At 47.0% G+C, this 19,428-nt stretch overlaps 1 pseudogene; it reads right to left on the bottom strand.

Moving 5' to 3' along the window:
* Window positions 1-6,954: 6,954 nt before the first annotated feature.
* The window catches only part of LOC125097335 (myomegalin-like), a 52,028-nt pseudogene continuing 39,554 nt past the window's right edge, over window positions 6,955-19,428 (bottom strand).

Below are 19,428 nucleotides of genomic sequence, written 5' to 3'. Positions count from 1 at the left end.
GAGGGCATTGGCTACACCTGTGGAGCTCAGCCTCCTAGCCAGTCCCCCACGCACCCCCCCAGGCCTGGACACCCTGGGGGATGGAGCAGGGAACCAAAAGGCAGCAACCTCTGGGCTGGCCCTCGGGCTGACACCTGCTGTCAACATCCCAGGCCCTGAGAACACCGCAGGGGACAGCTTCTTCACTGGGCAGGCTCCTAGGGCAGGGACGCAGAGTTCCCTCATGGCCGCCCTGGAGAGAATGACCAAGGATCCAGCTGTTGAGGACAGGGCTGAAGGAAACCATCCTTTCTGCTCCCTTAGACTGGGCTCAGAGTTCACAGCAGGGGGTTAGCAGGGTTCCAGGTGCCGCTCTGCCACCACCTTCCCTCCTCCCTCCACCACGGTGTTCTTCCCCTTGGATGAGATTTCTGCATCAAAGTTGGTGGGACAAAGCCAGGTCTGGGAAACAAAGCAAAACAAATAGTCCCAAGAGACCAGTACTAGGGCAATTGTATGGCCCTGGGTAGAGTGTCCTAGGGTCCTGATTCGCCTTTGTCTTGATTGCGCCTTGAGGGACTGCTTTTCTTTTATTGGATTGTTGAAATTCGAAAAGATTGGGGGGTGGAGGGTGTCCAACTTTAGTTGTCACCTAGTTCATAGTTTGGTTGGAGGCAGAATAATGCCCTGTCCCTAGGAGGTGTCCATGCTAATGCCAGTGAAGAGGAAGCAGAAGGCTAGGTAAAGGACAAAGCACAGGATGACTCCCTGAGCCCCTGACCTCCCACTCCTGGGTAAGATCTCTGGGACAGTTCCAGGAAGCTGCCAGCTGTCTTATTGGTAATGCCGAACTATAGGGAAAAACAACCTTAACTTGAAAATGGCAAAGGCCTCCAGGATCTTGAAGGTCTTCTTTAGCATATTCTTTTGAAAACCTCCCCTTCTCCCAACCCCTAATGCCCAAGTGTATAATAAGCTTTGGCTCCCAACCCCAGGGCAGCAGCTCTTTCTGCCCAAGAGTCCTGTCCCCATGCTTTAGTAAAACCAACATTTTGCACCAGAGACGTTGCAAGGATTCTTTCTTCATCGTTGGCTCCCAACCTCACTCCACCAAACCTCACCTGTATTCTGAAAACCCATCACCAGGAACCTGTGCACGTGTTCCATCAGCAGCAAAAGGGACCCTACAGAGGTGCTTATGTTAAGGACCTTGAGATGGGGAGATGATCCTGGATTCTCCAGGAAAACTCTGGAAAGACAAGGGGGTCTTAAAACTGGAAGAGGCAGAGAAGGAGGTCAGAAGGATGCTGTGTGAGGAGGACTCTGCCTGCTGGGGCTGGGGCTGAGCATGGAGGAGGGGCCTCTAAAAGCTGGAACAGGCAAAGAGACACACTGTCTGGTTCACCTAAAAAAATAGAAACTGCCAGATATTTTACCAGCAAAAATGGGATTTGTCAGGAATAAAAGGGGAAGGCGATCTGGGATAAAGCAGTGTTGGCAAATCCATAGGCGAGTCCAGAGAACAAATGGGAGGGACACTCTTCTTTTTGGAGGAAAGGGGTCAGTTGGGAAGATTGTTCTAAAAGTCCATCAGGGTGGACTGTGAGTCGGAAGAGTGTTGGTGTCTCCCTGGGCGGAAAAGCTAGCGTTTCTTCCTCTGGCCAGGTTACTAGAGGCCTATGCCTGTGCAATGTCAAGTCCCGGTAAGGTCAGATCAGTCCCTCTCTTGGGGCCGCAACGCCCTAGGAGGTAAGGAGAGCAGAAGAGCTCTTTTGCTAAATTCGGGACTGCATTTTAGTGTGGTTTTCCTTGACTAATTTCCACCCTCTCCTAGAGCCACCAGAAGGGAAGGTGCCCTGTGGACATCTAGATCTTAGTCCAGTGAGACCCTTGTTGGGACTCTGCACCCTCAGAACTGTAAGATAAAAAAAAAAATATGTGTTCTTGTAATGCGCTCCATTTATGGTGACTTGGTAACACGGTAAGAAGCATCTAGCTCATTCACCTCAGTGGTAATGAGTTCTGGGGAATGCGATAAATTCTGTACAAACTCTGCAGGTTTTCTGTCTTAGGTCCAAGGTCAAGAGCTAGTTTTATTCGGGTTTATGTTTTACTTTTAGGTACCTGCTGATGTGATGTGGGCCAGGAGCAAATGGTCAGGAAAGAATTCTTGAGGTGTCTTCAGGGCAAAAAAGGTGTTTTTGTTTGTTGGTTTGCTTGTTTGTTTTCAGCATAACAGGATTCATTGTTCTTGCACCACACCCAGTGCTCCATGCAATCCGTGCCCTCTCCAATACCCACCACCTGGTTCCCCCAATCTCCCACCCCCCTGCCCCTTCAAAACTCTCAGATTGTTTTTCAATGTCCGTAGTCTCTCATGCTTCAGCTCCCCTTCCAGTTTCCCCCGGCTCCCTTCTCCTCTTCATCTCCCCTTGTCCTCCACGCTATTTATTATGCTCCACAAATAAGTGAAACCATATTATAAATGACTCTCTCTGCTCGACTTATTTCACTCAGCATAATCTCTTCCAGTCCCTTCCATGATGCTACAAAAGTTGGGTATTCATCCTTTCTGATGGAGGCATAATATTCCATAGTGTATATGGACCATATCTTCCTTATCCATTCGCCCATTGAAGGGCATCTTGGTTCTTTCCACAGTTTGGCGACCGTGGCCATTGCTGCTGTAAACACTGGGGTACAGTTGGCCCTTCTTTTCACTACATCTGTATCTTTGGGGTAAATACCCAGTAGTGCAATGGCAGAGTCATAGGGAAGCTCTATTTTTAATTTCTTGAGGAATCTCCACACTGTTTTCCAAGTGGCTGCACCAACTTGCATTCCCACCAACATTCTAAGAGGGTTCCCCTTTCTCCACATCCCCTCCAACACATGTTGTTTCCTGTCTTGCTAATTTTGGCCATTCTAACTGGTGTAAGGTGGTATTTCAATGTGGTTTTCATTTGAATCTCCCTGATGGCTAGTGATGATGAAATTTTTTCATGTGTCTGATAGCCATTTGTATGTCTTCATTGGAGAAGGGTCTGTTCATATCTTCTGCCCATTTTTTTATATGATTGTCTGTTTTGCGTGTGTTGAGTTTCAGGAGTCTTTATAGATCCTGGGTATCAACCTTTTGTCTGCACTGTCATTTGCAAATATCTTCTCCCATTCCGTGTGTTGCTCTTTGTTTTGTTGACTCTTTCCTTTGTTGTGCAGAAGCTTTTGATGTTGATGAAGTCCAAAAGTTCATCTTCACTTTTGTTTCCTTTGCCTTTGGAGACATATCTTGAAAGAAGTTGCTGTGGTTGATATCGAAGAGGAATAACACCTAACTCCTGAAGCTGTTTCAAAAAATTGAAGCAGAAGGAAAACTTCCAGACTCTTTCTATGAAGCCAGCATTACCCTGATGCCCAAACCAGGCAACGACCCTGCGAAAAAGGAGAATTTCAGACCAATATCACTGATGAATATGGATGCTAAGATTCTCAACAAGATCCTAGCAAACAGGATCCAACAGCACATTAAAAAGATTATCCACCATGACCAGGTGGGATTCACCCCAGGGCTACAAGGATGGTCCAACATTCGCAAATCAATCAATGTGATAGAACAAATCAATAAGAGAAGAGAGAAGAACCACATGGTCCTCTCCATTGATGCAGAAAATGCATTTGACAAAATCCACCATCCGTTCCTGATTAAAACGCTTCAAAGTATAGGGATAGAGGGAACATTCCTGAACTTCATCAAATCTATCTATGAAAGACCCACAGCAAATATCATCCTCAATGGGAAAAAGCTTGCGGCCTTCCCGTTGAGATCAGGAACACGACAAGGATGCCCACTCTCACCACTCTTCTTCAACATAGTATTAGAAGTCCTAGCAACAGCAATCAGACAACAAAGAGAAATAAAAGCTATCCAAATTGGCCATGAAGAAGTCTAACTCTCTCTCTTCGCAGGTGACATGATTCTTTATATGGAATACCCAAAAGTCTCCACCCCCAAACTACTAGAACTCATACAGAAATTCAGTAACATGGCAGGATACAAAGTCAATGTACAGAAATCAGTGGCTTTCGTATACACTAACAATGAAAATACAGAAAGGGAAATTAGAGAATCGATTCCATTTACTAGAGCACCAAGAACCATAAGATACCTGGGAATCAACCTAACCAAAGAGGTAAAGGAACTGTACTCGAGGAATTACAGAACACTCATGAAAGAAATTGAAGAAGACACAAAAATATGGAAGACCGTTCCACGCTCTTGGATCAGAAGAATAAACATTGTTAAAATGTCTATACTGTTTAAAGCAATCTGTTCTTTTAATGCCATTCCGATCATAATTCCACTGGTATTTTTCAAAGAGCTGGAGCAAATAATCCAAAAATTTGTATGGAATCAGAAGAGACCCCGAATCGCTGAGGAAATGTTGAAAAACAAAAATAAAACTGGGGGCATCACGTTACCTGATTTCAAGCTTTCCTACAAAGCTGTGATCACCAAGACAGCATGGTACTGGCATAAAAACAGACACATAGACCACTGGAACAGAGTAGAGAGCCCAGATATGGACCCTCAACTCTATGGTCAGTTAATCTCCGACAAAACAGGAAAAAATATACAGTGGAAAAAAGACAGTCTCTTCAATAATTGGTGCTGGGAAAACTGGACAGCTATATACAGAAGAATGAAACTCGACCATTCTCTTACACGGTACACAAAGATAAATTCAAAATGGATAAAAGACCTCAATGTGAGACAGGAATCCATCAGAATCCTAGAGGAGAACATAGGCAGTAACATCTTCAATATCAGCCACAGCAATTTCTTTCAAAAAAGGTGTTTTTATTAAAGCTCGGGACAGGACCCCTGGAAAGGAAGAGGTGCCCTGGGATTGTGAGGAGTGATTTATCATATACTGTACGTTGGGGGTGGAAGGTGGAGATAAGGACGTTTCCAAAGGGATTTTTAGGTGTTATAAGAGACTGTAAGGAAATTTACTTTTATTTACATTTCACTGGCCTTTGCTCTCCTCATCACCTGCCACCTGTTTTCTTTCCATTCTTTTCTGTGGGATTCACAGTCCATTCCCTGCATGGGCTCAGCCAGGTTCTTATGGGAATTATGCCAAGTGGGAGCCATTGGCGGCCACACAGAAAGATATTTCAAGAGTGGACTCTGTTACTCTCACAGGGAGGGTTAGGACATAACTTACAAAGAGGTGAATATTGGACCATGTTCCCATCAAAGCTACATTTTTGTTGCAACGAGTTCTCTTAAGACACAAAGCTACTTTTCAGCCTTTCACAAAGGGTGAAAAGCAACTGATCTGTGACTGGATCCTGAGCAGAGTGAGGTTAATATGACATCATACGCTGTTGCTTTCCTAAACGTTATGTACTTAAAATGAATTTTGTAGAAGCAGTGTCTGAGTTCTTCACTGATTACTGACTATCTCATCGGAGTGCAGCAGCCCTGGTGGCAGAGGGATGGAGGAGAAATCGCTGGGATGCTGGAATAAGCACAGGGCGACATGGTCTCATGCTTGGTTTCTTTGCCTTAATAGCTTATTGACTTTCATCCATTCAGCCGATTGGGCCAGTGAGTTCCTCTGTATTGACAGCCAAAGGCCTTCATGGAAATACTTGGACAACAGAGCAGGAGAGCAGATGTGGAGTCACTCCATCGACTAATAAAATAGGGGACATCCCTACCTCAGGTGGGAGACTTTTCTTGGGTCTTTCTGTTACTGGTCGCAGTGGTGGTGATGGTTGTGAGATACTATTTGAGGCTTTGTTTGCTGTTGTCCGTGGTTGTGACTCTCTAGGAAATAACTGTGGAGTGATAGCTTTATAGTAATTCTTGGAAACCAAAAGAACATAACTAAGGACTCTTCCCAAGGAATATTTGCAGATCTCTGTGCCAACATTTATGGAAGGACTTATACACTTTTCAGTTAAAGGTTATCAATCGAAGTGAAACAACTCTATACTTTTGGGTCAATGTTGGAGAACAACAGTTTTAAACTGTGGTCTGCATCAGAATCACCTGGGGTAAGATACAGATGTAGTGAAAAGAAGGGCCATCTGTACCCCAATGTTCATAGCAGCAATGGCCACAGTCGCCAAAGTGGAAAGAACCAAGATGCCCTTCAACAGATGAATGGATAAGGATGATGTGGTCCATATACTCTATGGAGTATTATGCCTCCATCAGGAAGGATGACTTGGAACAGGACTGGAGGAAATTATGCTGAGTGAAATAAGTCAAGCAGAGTCAATTATCATATGGTTTCACTTATTTGTGGAGCATAAGAAATAACATGGAGGGCATGGGGAGCTGGAGAGGAGACAGGAGTTGGGAGAAATTGGAGGGGGAGATGAACCATGAGAGACTGTGGACTCTGAGAAACAATCTGAGGGTTTTGGAGGGGAAAGGAGTGGGAGGCTGGGTTTAGCCTGGTGGTGGGTATTATGGAGGGCATGCATTGCATGGAGCACTGGGTGTGGTGCATAAACAATGAATTTGGAACACTGAAAAGAGATTTTTTTTTAAAAGGCTAAAAAAAAAAAAAACACAAAAACTCTGAAACCCAAAAGAAAAAAGAAAAGAAGAACCTGGGTTATTTGTGTAAGAAATGCAGATTCTCAGGCCACACACCAATGAAATACTTGGGATTGGAGCCCAAGAAGTGGCTCCTGTGATCTGCACTGCTGATTCTAAGGCTATCCAAACCTAAGAACCACTCTCTAATATTTTTAGATTGGGGATTCTTACAAAATGACAGAGAAGGCAAAACTCCTTTTAAACTTAGACTTCAATAGTAGTCTATGACCTTCTTAGGGACAGTGTGTCTTTCCTACTCTTACATGCTCAGCCTAGAGACTGGTGCCAAAATCAGAGCAGGTGAGGAAAAAACTTTTATTTCTTTGTACACATTTTACCCTCATAGCCGCCAAAAGGACTCATTTCCTCTAACTGACCCTGTCCACCAGTTATGTTGCCCTCGACAAATTACTATAGCAACATATATAAATATCTATCATACATTTATACACACGTACATGCCTTCTAAAGCACTGGCAGGACACAGACTAGGCTTTCCCACAACTGGGGCTTCTCAGGTGCCACTTAAAAATGATCACTGGTTTGTCTTATAGGACTTTCAATGGGCTTGGGCTGACCCTGAGCCCGAGTTCCCCAGAGAGGAGTTAGGGTGATGAAAGGGAACGGTGTATTCAGAGTGAGGTGGCCACACTTCAGAGATCAGAAAAGAAGGGGACTAGGAGGTGCTAGGGTAAGCAGGAGACGGCACATGGGAAGCCACCGCTTTCACCAGGAGCATTCGAAGCACGCAGGTGCCTTGGTGTAGATGGATGCCCAGCTGATCGGTGGCCAGGCTAAGCCGGCCCCAGGGAAGTGTGGATCAGGGAGTTGTGCTGGCTGAGCCACACTGGCCCTCAGGGCACTGCTGTCACTCATGGGCTTTGGAACGGGCTGAGGAGCTCCTGTGTGGGGACCAGAGGTCCCATCTGTAGGAAGCAGGGTCCTGTGTCCCCTGAGCTGACTGTCTGAGGGCAGGCGTTGGAGCGAGGACTGGCTGTGGCCTGTTCTCAGGCCAGTGAGGTGCGCAGAAGCATTGTCAGGAGCTCCTCTACAGACCAGTGCTGGGATGAGCAGCCCCTGGTGGGTGGTGTTCCTCACCACAGGAGAGGCTGTCTTCCCTTCATCCTCCTCCATGGGGAAGAGGATGGGACTCTCTGGCGGGTGTGGAGGACTGGGCTCCAGGTCTCTTCAGCAGATTGGGATCTGCACCAAAGGGGGAGAGGCCCAGGCTTCCTGCTGTTTGAAGGACCTCCAGTGGCTCCTTTTCTTCAGTGGCTCCTGGAAGGCAAGGGTCACAAGACTGGGGTGCACGGCAGCACCCTTAGAGACTTCACCTGGAGACAGAAATACAACAAGGTGAGAATCAGGTTCTGATTCTGAGTATCAGGTTCTGCTGGTGGCTCCCTGAGCTGCAGTGAGCACTGGGTGGGCGCTGAGCCTGGAGCTCAGCAGGAGCCTGTCAGAAGGATGAGCCCAGGGGAGGGAGTGTGGACCTGTGGAGCCCCTCAAGCCACCAGGTAAGATGGAAGTTTCCCCACCACCTTGGGCGGGTGACAGCCCTGCTCAGAGCCACTGCACATGAGGTGCTCAGATCTTCACAGGCCAGTCCACTCCCTAGTTCACTTGGAGCAAAATGATGGCTTCTGTGACCTCCCGGGAACTGAAGCACTTAGTATGAAACACGCCCATGAAGAAACAGCCTGTTGTAGGAAGGAGAGGATGTTGTGCAGGGAAGTCCCCTGTTCAGTTCATGTCCCATGTACTTAATGAGGAGAGGGAGGGGCCCCGTCAGCAGGGAGCTCCAACAGCCCCTAGTGCCACCTCTTACAGATGGATGGGCCAAGGCCACAGAGCCAGTTAGTGACAAGCCTGGGATTGGAATGCAGGCCTCAGGCCCTTTCCATTGGTCTCTGGAAAGTGCAGAGGAAACTTCCAAACATGGGGAAGCCAGTGGGTGTGTGGGTCTATTGGGTTACCTTTGCTGGGACAGGAATAAGGCTTTATAGAGGCCATCTTGTATGTGTTCTTCTAAAGAGGCTCAGGAAAGAAAGCAATCATCAGAGAAGGAAAAAAAAAAGGGAATTAGAAAAACAAACAAACGAACAAAATGTTGAGGGGGAGGGTGAAGTCATGGCCTGACCCATTTTCACACTATGAGATCAATATTCTCTCAGGGTACATAAGGAACATTCCCAGGAAAAGGTCCAATTACTTATGGCAGAACTTTAACGTCCAGTGAAGGGTTTAGTTTCTTTCCCTATTCTTTTTTAAGGAATCTCCATGGCTAGCATGGAGCCCAACCCAGGGCTTGAAGCCACAACCCTGAGATCAAGACCTGAGCCAAGATCAAGTCAGATGCTCAACTGCCTGAGCCACCCAGGTTCCCCTAAAGGTTTAGTTTCTGATTTACAAGCCATTTGGTACACTTCAGCTTACTTGCTAGGGATCGGGTTAGTATTTCAAGTAAATGTACAGAATACCTGCCATGTACACAAAATGTTTCCCTTCAAGTTTCATTTTTATTTATTATCAAATTCTCTTTTAGGTCAAGAAGACCCGATGGTGGGGCACCTGGGTGGCTCAGCGGTTAAGCCTCTGCCTTCGGCTCAGGTCATGATCTCAGGGTCCTGGGATCGAGTCCCACATCGGGCTCTCTGCTCTGTGGGGAGCCTGCTTCCTCCTCTCTCTCTCTCTCTGCCTGCCTCTCTGCCCACTTGTGATCTCTCTCTGTCAAATAAATAAAATCTTAAAAAAAAAAAAAAAAAAAAAAAAAAAAAAAAAAAAAAAAGAAGACCCGATGGTTGGTTTCCTTTGGAAAAAGAAAGATAAAGATTGAATGCCTATTCTCTGCCAATAGAGTGTGCAACAGAATCAACCGATTTGATGGCATCTTGGGTTTATTTTTTCATGAAGTGAAAAGGGTTACAGGAAACACTAGAGCTGGCCCCAGAGCCCCTTTCTTAGAAGCTAATTTAGAGGCATACTCCCCATGTCCTCTGGTCTTGGGAATCAACTCACTTGCTTTCCTCGGACTCCTGACTTGGCCTAGAGGAGGGAAGAAGTGCAGTGAGGAGAGAAGAGGGTCACGATGTCACAGGGAGATGAGATGGCAGGGAAGGGACTGGGGTGGGAGAGGAGATGGGGAGCGAAGCTAGAAGGACATTTAGTGAGGATCTGAGTCCTAGGAATGGACTGAAATCTCCTGAAAGGTCAGAGTGGGTTGGGGATCATCTGCAGACTCTGAAGACAGGTGGGGATGGATTTGGGCTGGGTTCTGTGGCTCTGGCAGGTGCAGTGGTGTCCTTACCTCCAAATTAGTCCTTGCCTTCTTCAAAACATCATGTGTCCTGGTCACTAAAACAACAAAACAGCCCAATAGGTAGAAGTGACCATCTGGGGCCATACTTGCCTAGTGTGTTCCAAAGGGTGCCTTTCTGGCGGCTCAGATCAGGGTCTCCTACTGCCCCATGTACGCCTCCCTCTGCATCCCCAATTACTCGTGGCACAGGAGGTTTGGGGACATCACACTGGTCTGCAGCCCTCCTCCCCACCCCACCCAGTCTGCTGGGCAGGGTCCATCGGCAGCACAAGTGGGGAGCCTGGAAGTCCTCCCACTCCTACTTTCCTCTCTCATCCCCTGGCTCAGGGGCACCCACACTGATTGAAGATGAACTGCTCCATGCTCTCTTTCTACTGGTTGGCGGTCTTCAGACGCTCTGCTGTGCTCTGAAGGACACTCTCCAGTTTGGACAGTCTGGTTCTCAGTTCCAGAAGTTCCCTTTGCAGGGACTGTCCCTGGGGAAGGGAAACAGGCTCTCTGTCACAGGTCAGAAGGCCTCAAGCACCCGACGCTTTGTGGCCCTTGAAAATCAAAAGCAGGACTCTACAATTCTCTCAATGATTTCTGGACTGGAGTCCCTCCAGGAGAGACACTAGAAGGCTCCAGCTGAGGCCAGCTTAGACTGAGGGCATTAGGTCAGCACGTTGAGACCCCGGCAGCCCCCATGCACATGGACACAGGCCTCCACTCCTGTGGCGGTAGAGGCCCTGATCCCTGGGCAGTGCCAGGACTCCCAGTGGTGGACCAAGAGCACACATTCAGTGCTGACATTGGTTCTAGAACTGGGCCTCACAGATAAGACTTGCTAGTTGGGCGTGTTTTGCCTGGGGAGATAGTGTGCAATTCTGTAAATCTCTGGAACAACTTCAAGATGGCAGAACACCTTCTGCCTCAGAACCAGCATAGTTGGGGCCCATAAGGTATTAGTGCTTTAATCTGGCCTCGGGCTCCTAGGCGGGGCTGGTGGGGGGAGGTGGAGAAAATTTGCTGTCCACACTCCCCCTGACCAGAGTCCAGGCCTCATATCTGAGAGCACCTGGTGGTGGGGCGGCTGACTCTTCCAGGCTTGGCCCAGAGATGTGTAGGAAAGCCGTGTGTGGGATGCAGTGGGTGGCTCCAGGAAGCTGCTCATCTCATGGTGACATTCTGTGGAGATGGCATGGGGAAAGGGGATGTCAACATTTTCACAGGTCCCTACATTTTTTGGCTCAGCTAAGTTCAGAAAGTGAAAGAACCCAAACAGGGCGGGAGGAGAAGGGATGTCGTAGGACCTGCCCTGCCAGCCGCCACCATGGATGACAGGTCTTCCCCCAGGGATGCTCCCCTAAGGGCCCCCGTCCCAACTCAACTGTCCAGCTCCTGACCTTTAGGACTTGGGAATTGAGGAGGCAGAATGGCATTTAGGGCAGAAGCGATGAAGGAGGCTGCCACTCACTGTGCTGTCAGACAGGACAGGGCTGGGGGAGCTGGGCAGGGCCACTCGCCAGAACATGGTGAGGAGGGAGGTGGACTCGTCCAGCATGTGCTGCAGGGCCTGGGCGCTGCTCCCAAGTTCATGGATGCCTTTGCTGCCAGGCACCTGGGAGAATGGGGAGATAGCCCTGGGCACCTGACTGAGAGATCATTCTCTTCCCCCTACTCTGGCTCCCCCAGCACAGGGCTCAGGTTTCCCTCATGAGTGAGGCACAGGCATGGGCCCACTTGAACCTCTGAAACCGTTTTTAAACCTGGAAGCCTTGGATCTCCACTTTAGCAGTGACCTCCAACTTGTAAGAATCACTAGATTCTGACTTTTCTCATACTCTCTGTAAGCTGCTAGTCCTGCTCCGTGCTCTCGGGTCTAAGGTCCCTGATTTTTGCTTTGGCAGCCCCATGCATATCTCTAAATCATACCTCTGCTTCAACTGGGCTGAACCATTTGTAGCTCCAAGGACTGTGATGCCATTCCCTCTACGTGGAATGCTATCCTCCACCACCCCCAGAAGCTGTGTATCTCACCAGTGGTTCTTCTAGGAGCCTGTGACTTTCCTTGCCTGGCCCAAGGACCTCTTCTGTGTTTGCACCCTCCCAACTCAGAGGATGGCTTCCGACACTGAGCCCAGATCCTCTGTTGTCCCTATTTACTTGGATATGTGGCCTTCTCTCTAGGGTGGAGTCTCTTGCAGACAGGGCTGTCCCTGCACATCCATGAACCTCCAGTGCCTCAAACAGCACAGCAGCTGGTACCTGGTCTCTGAACAGGGAAGCACTCTGAGAAGGTGCACTGCCCACTTCCCTGCCCTGCTCAGTCTGCCCGGAGAAATCACATGGCTGCCAGGCTTCGCCCCTTCCACAACATGGGGCCCATGCAGATGCAAATCCTGAATTTCCAGCCACCTGATTAAGTGATTTTACTCTGCCGACAGATGACCACGTGCCAGGGTGACTGGACCAGATAAAAAGTGAGCAGAGGGTGCTCAGTAGAGCATGACACATAAGCCAATACTCAGCAAATCCCCTACAGATGAGGATGACAATTCTCTTCTGGCTCTTCTGTGTTTCTGAGAGGAAACGTCAGTCAGGGAAGAGTGTATAGTGAAAACAGGAGATGGAGAAGAAAGGCCCAGCTGGGTGTAAGCAGAAGATGTAGACTCAGCTATGGGAGATATGCAGTGGGAGAAGGAGCTAAGATCAGAAGGAAAAAGGGCACAAGGAAAAGGAGCACTTTAGACCTACAGTGTGATTACCTCTCTGCCCTGAGTTTCAAGGCCAGGGAAGGTGCAGGCTGATCTCACAAGATCTGCCATCTTTTTGACCAACAGTTTGCCCTCCCCTATCTGCTGTCTTAGGGCACTGTAGTCATCAATGTGGCCAATGACATGGTGGCCATGCTTATTGGCAAAGGAGCCATCCATAGCTTTGCCCTCCAGCTTGGGATTCTTCATCACTGGAGAAGCATCCAAATCCAGCTCTGAAAAACAAGACCAGAACAACATAGAATCCACAGTGATAAGCATATCCTCAGTCCACTTCATTCTAAAATAGACATCAAGGAGTGAAAGAGGCCAGGAATAGGAAAGGCACTCTGGAAAAGTACAAGCCAGGTGTGAAGTCCATAGATTTCTGGGCTCTATGTTTTTATGATCTTTCTTACATCATCTCATAATGATCAAATTGCCAGGAGGCAAAATTTTATCCTTATTGACAAATGAAATATCCAGGACAAATATTATTTTAATTAATTTTTTATTTTTTCAGCATAACAGTATTCATTATTTTTGCACCACACCCAGTGCTCCATGCAATCCGTGCCCTCTACAATACCCACCACCTGGTGCCCCCAGCCTCCCACCCCCCACCCCTTCAAAATTCTCAGTTCGTTTTTCAGAGTCCATAGTCTCTCATGGTTCACCTCCCCTTCCAATTTCCCTCAACTCCCTTCTCCTCTCCATCTCCCCTTGTCCTCCAAGGACAAATATTATTTTAATAAAAAAATTTTAAATTTCCAGTTAAGAAGACACAGACAAATTAAGGGTTCTAGAAGGGAGGGGGGGAGAGGGTTTGGGAGGGCCTGGTGGTGAGTATTAAGGAGAGCACGTACTGCATGGAGCACTGGGTGTGGTGCATAAGCAATGAATCTTGGAACACTGAAAAAATAAAATAATAAAATAAAATAAATAAAAAATAAACCCATTTTTAAAAAGAAGACACAGACAAAGAAATTAAGCCGGACACAGAGAGCACTTTCAAGGACGGAGAGATCACCGAGCAGTGAAGCACAACAGAGCAATAGGAAAACCACAGGAGGAAGCATACTGGCAAAACAGGTGGCCTCAGAATGCGCAATGAGTAGGGCTAAAGACTTTGGGACCCAAGGAGAAAAATCTCTACATTCAGGTAATGTGCCCATTAGTAACCAAAGGCTACTTGTATTGGTAATTCTCCATCATCAATCCCTGAATCCTTCCGTTGCCATATTTACCATTTGTCCTCTTGAAAATGGTGGTCTCTGAGCCAGGAGCAGCAGCAGAAAGGCTAGGGAATGTGAGCGCTGGAGAATTCATGCCAACATCTCAGACTGGAGGGGAAGCTATGGAGTCTGGGACGTAAAGACAACAACAATTTTCAGGAACCCTGGAACCACCACTAACCAAACCCACACACAGCCTAGTTATCACCAGCAGAGACCTAAGGCAGTATGGATTGTCCTCATTACACCCCAACCGTGATGGTAAGCAACAGCAAACAAATCCCTTAGTTTGGAACAAGAACATGTCCCTTTATGGAAGCGAGCTCCATGAGAAGAAACTTCTGGTTTGAAAGATTATTAGGTGCCTTTTTCTAGCCTGCGTGTTGAATATAATTATGGGTGCAATTTTTAATACACTGCCTTGTAACTAAACCCATGATGTGGAGAACAAAGGCAAAAGGAAATGTACATAAAGTTAAATTTCCTTATAACCTGCAGTCCATTGACAAACATTTGAGGCAGGCAGAATAAGACATTACAGGAATCCCAACTGTCTTAAACTTAATGACCTACTAGAGGGAAAAACAGTCTTACCTTGAAAAAAGCCAGGCCTTCAGGATCTCATGAATCTTCTTTAGCATATTAAAGTCCATTCAGAAACTTCCCTTTGCCTGTACCTCCCCCAATTCTAAAGTATATAATCAATGGCTCCTCCCAAACCTGGTGCCACTCTTTCTGCCCCCTGGTCCTGTCCCTGTGCTATCGTAAAAACACCTTTTTGCACTGAAAAGGTCTCAAGAATTCTTTCTTGAGCTCTGAACCCCAATATTTCCATATCAGATATGTGTAGTATATGTGTCAAAAATACTGAATCAAAATATGAATGGACTTGTTGGCAATTAAACTAGCATTCCAATCACCATTCTGATGAGTTAGTGAAGGGAAAAATGTAGCAGGATAAGAAGGGTAGAGACAGAAGGCATGGCAGGTTAGAGACACCCTCCTGGAGACCAGGCAGCAATCCTACAGTGGAAGAATTGGAAAATATCAGAGAAGGCAAGAAATCCTGCTCAGGAGGTGGCCTAGAACCCGCTCTCCAGCTCAGGCCACTGTGGTGGGTAAGGACCGGGCACAGTGTCAGAGTCACTGGGGCTGAACCCTGGCTGGGGTCGTGGGGACGCAGTGATGGAGGAAAGCTGGCCAGGAGGGCAGAGTGGGGTGTTATAACTGAACACTACAGCCACCTAGGCTCCCCAGGGAGAGCCAGCCATCCACCCTATTGTGGCTGAGCAGTTACTATGGGACACAGTTCACGTGACACTTTCTCATCTAATGGTCACAACACAGGATCTTGGAAGTGTCACCTTCATTTGACAAGTGAAGTCAGTGCCTAATTAGTGAAAATCTAGCAGGACCACGGGGGAAAGCTAAGGATTAACATGCCCCAGGAAGAGCAGGCAGGAACGTGTATGAAAGCTCATCTTTAGAGAATCCTGAGCAGGAATGGCTCCTACTGAAATAAAATTGAAAATAGAGTCCTGGAGGTGAGAGAAGATGGTTAATTAAAAAAAGAAAAGAATAAGTTGAAATGAGTGTGTCAAGATGGAGGGGGGACAGTACTAACATTCAGAATAAAGCTAGGTGAAGGGGGTTGGATGAAGGACATTGAGAAGAGAAGGAGAGTGCAGGCAAGGCAGTATCTGGAAGGGCAGATGCAGAGGGGAGGGGGGTAGAATGACAGCCACTGGGAATAAAGGGGGCTATCATCCCCTTGCTTTCCACAACCAGCATTGCCTGTGGGACAGGAATGGTTTCTACTCAGCTGAGCTCCCCTCCAATCAGGGAATTGGAATCTGGAAGGCAAGGGATACCAAGACAGAGGCTGGTGAGGAGGAAGGACGTGAGGAGGAAAGCCAGCAGCTGGAAATAAAAACATCCAGTTCAAATCCTGGATCAGGTCTTAGCTGGTTAATGTCTCAATCTCAAAGTTTTCCCACGATGAAAGATGGAAGTAAAACCTCCCTTACCTCAGATGAAACAGTTTGGAAAACTATTTGAAAACTCGTGGTAAATTTTAAAGCACTCCACAAATACAAGGAATAGATATTAACTCACAAGCTATTAACTGTTGAGCAATGCTTACCGTGTCAGGCACTTGTAAATTATTGCACTTAAGGCTTAATTACCATATTACCATATAACATACATATGATTGTCCATAAGATACATAAGATACATATGATTGTCCATAAGATACACCCTGAAGATGAGGAAAGTAAGGCTTCAGTACCTGGGGACTTCAAACACTGTGCCCAAGGCAAGCAACCTGTACCCGCACACTCAGAATCTGGGGCCTGAGCCAGCTGGGACCCTCAATCCCACCCTCTCGCCCAAGGTTGGAGATTGAAATACCTCTGATTTCACCCGGACCCTAAGGAGTGTGGAAGAGGGAAGATCCCTTCCACCACAGACATCGAGGCCACTGCCCCACTGGCCACGGGCTTCCTGGTCCCCCTGCCCTTCCTACCTTGGAGGAGCAGTTGCTTGTTTCCAGGGTCCTCCTGCTGGGCAGAGGAGGGGCTGAGGCTGGCTTTGCTCCCCCCGCCATCCAACTGCTGCTCCAGCTGCAATCGCAGACAGCTGTTCACCTGGATGCTTTGCTCCAGCTGCCCTCGCAAAGCTCGGATCTCTGCCACCAGGTGGCTCAGCTCACTGCTCAAAGGGACCTGGAGACAGGCATCCCAGGAGGGAGCTGAAAGAAGAGATCGAGAAGGGGTCTGGTGGCTCAGATCCAAGCTTTTCCAAGCATTTGTCAGAACACTCCTCTGGGGCATTCCTTTCTGCTCAGGACCACGCTGTCCTCTCAGGGCCCCAGGCAACCCATTTGGGATGGAGCTGCCTCCGTTTCCTGCGTGGGTCTCCACACTCACTGAGCGAGATACTGCACACTGGAACTGCCTCGAGGCTCACGTGACCACCTGCATCTGGAGAGCCTTCCATGAGCAGGAGGGGTCAAAGCCTATTATTATTTGACTTCCACAGTCACCCAGTCCTACAGGCCTGAGAGCAGGGTCTTCAGAGATAGGGGGGTCAGCACTGGGCTAGAGAAGTCCTGGGGATTCAGGAGGAGGAAAGCGGATGCCTCCGTGCTCAGGAGTCACAGCAGAAAGGAGGAGGAGGTCACCAGGGAGAGGAAAGGAGGCACTGGGCCTTTGGCAGCATGGAGGAATGGGAATCTCTGCTAGAGGCCAGGGGTCACAACTCACTGAACTATTCTACTTCGCCACATTTTTGTTTTGTTTTGTTTTTTAAATCTCTATTGACTATCACAGTCTGTTTCTTCATACTAGGGATGAGGACAGCTAAGAAATATTCTACTAAACCACATATCTTCTCTGAAAGCTTGAAGCCAAATATATTTCAAAAAGTAGAATTTGTTTTGGTGTTTAGGAAGGCCAAAGGATCCGTACGCCATCTCTCATGTAGCCCATACACCAGGTTGCCTCTGGGCCACAGGCCTTTAGGCAAATACATTCATATTTCTGTGACAAGCTGGGTGAACATTACCACTGAGTGGGGTTAAGTCAAGTCTGTGAATACCATTTTGATCAGTTCAGGCAGGTTTTGTGACCAAATGAGTATATGAAAGAGCTATCACAAGAATTCATGGTTCTCATGGGATTACAGAATTAAGGATAAGAAACTATGGGGCTTCAAAGGTAGGAGCTTTGAAATGACTCCTAAAACAACTATAAGAATGGAGAAAGGCATGAAAGAGGATGTAGTCAGGATGAAGGGATTTTTTTTCTTCTGTCATATAAAAACAAAATTGAAAGGAAAAAAAAAAAAAACATACTGAATTTACAAACGAAAAACTGCTCCCAAGAAGTTCGTATAGAAAGGCTTCTCCAAGTTGTTACTACAAGTTATAAGAGATAAGAGTTTACTATGAGAAATTTTCTGGAAACATCCCATATTTTCTGTTTTTACTCATTTGCATTATGTTTTTATAATCACCATAGTATCCAAATACTGCTATAGCATCTTATAAGGAGGCTGGAGGTCATGAGGCGGGAGGCAACTCCCCCTGAGAAATCCTCACGGGGCACCTGCAGTCTATGGTTAGTATCTACCAACCCCAAAGCTCCATGAAGCTCCTTTCTTTCTTTCCCTATATCCAAATCCTCACAAAGTTTTGCTTCTTTCTAAAAATGTTGTCTTCTATCCATTCCTCTTTATCTTCCCAACGGCACCTTAGATCAGACTCTACTCATGTAAATACCCCATAACCACACCCATTCAGTGGGTCTCCCTGATTGGAGTGTCTCCCGACTCCAGTGTGTCCCACTAGCCTGAGAGTTCTGTTCCCATCAAGTATCTGTTTTGTTTGGAAAAACGTACTCATTTTCCATGGTCCACTCTGTAGAATGTAAACTTTCATGGTACTTCATAGCTCCTCTGTATACCAGCAGCCATCTCAACTGACCGGACTTCTCACACTCCCTGATACAAAGCTCTCCATGGGGAAGGCTGGACCCGATGCTCCCAGGAGTGCACAGAAGCTATTCTCTCAGCCTGCGGTGCCCCCGATACTTCTTCAAGTTCTGGTTCACCTTCTCATCAGCAAGTTAGGAAATCCAATCAGGTTTTATGAAAATTCAAATTTGGCTGAATATTGAAAATTCTGTATTGCTTAAGGAATTTTTAAACAGATAATTAAAAAAAATTAGAATTGAAAGGCTTAGACTTCCCATCCAAAGCAAGAGCTGTTTCTATGGGATCCTTGACAAGTCATCCCTTTCTATTTAAAGGGGCTTGGATGGGAGGCTTATTCCTTCACAAACTAGCAATTCTATCACTCGAAATCTCTAGTGGTCAGGAAGGCATAAGAATGATGTAAGTCCAAATTCTACTGCCCTTTATCCTTTGATGACCCTTGTTCAGACCTCTAAAGGGGTGCCAAACACAACAGCTCTTTTTCACCTGATAGTTCTTCAAATATTTAAAACCAGTTCTCATCTCCTTGTGATCTTGTCCAGGACGAAAGTTGTTTAGTTTCTCTGACAGTTCAAGATTTCTGGTCTCCCAGCATGGTGGCTCCTGTCTTCACTTTGCTCCCTGGTTTGCCAAAGCCCCTTTTACAAGATGGTGTCCCACAATCTAACAATATTTCTGACACGGTCTCTCACCCTACTGTGGTCTCAGGTTGAATTGGTTTTTGTAGCAACCTTTGCCTACAAGTTCCTTGTCCCAGCAGGTTTCTAAGTAACTCCCTATTCTCAAGTCCATGAATGGCTAGAGAACCAGGCCTCCTGATCCTGTACCTCTACCACTGATATTTTTAATCAAGCTCAGGGTTTCTTTTTTTTTCTTTCTTTTTTATCTTTTCTAAATTTCTTTTATTTTTTTATAAAGATTTTATTGATTTGACAGAGATCACAAGCAGGCAGAGAGGCAGGCAGAGAGAGAAGCAGAAGCAGGCTCTCCGCCGAGCAGAGAACCTGATGTGGGCTCCATGCCAGGACCCTGACATCATGACTT

This window comes from Lutra lutra, chromosome 4 (genome assembly GCF_902655055.1).
Source record: "Lutra lutra chromosome 4, mLutLut1.2, whole genome shotgun sequence".
NCBI classification, from domain to species: Eukaryota; Metazoa; Chordata; class Mammalia; order Carnivora; family Mustelidae; genus Lutra; species Lutra lutra.
This window is presented reverse-complemented; position numbering and strand designations above follow the sequence as displayed.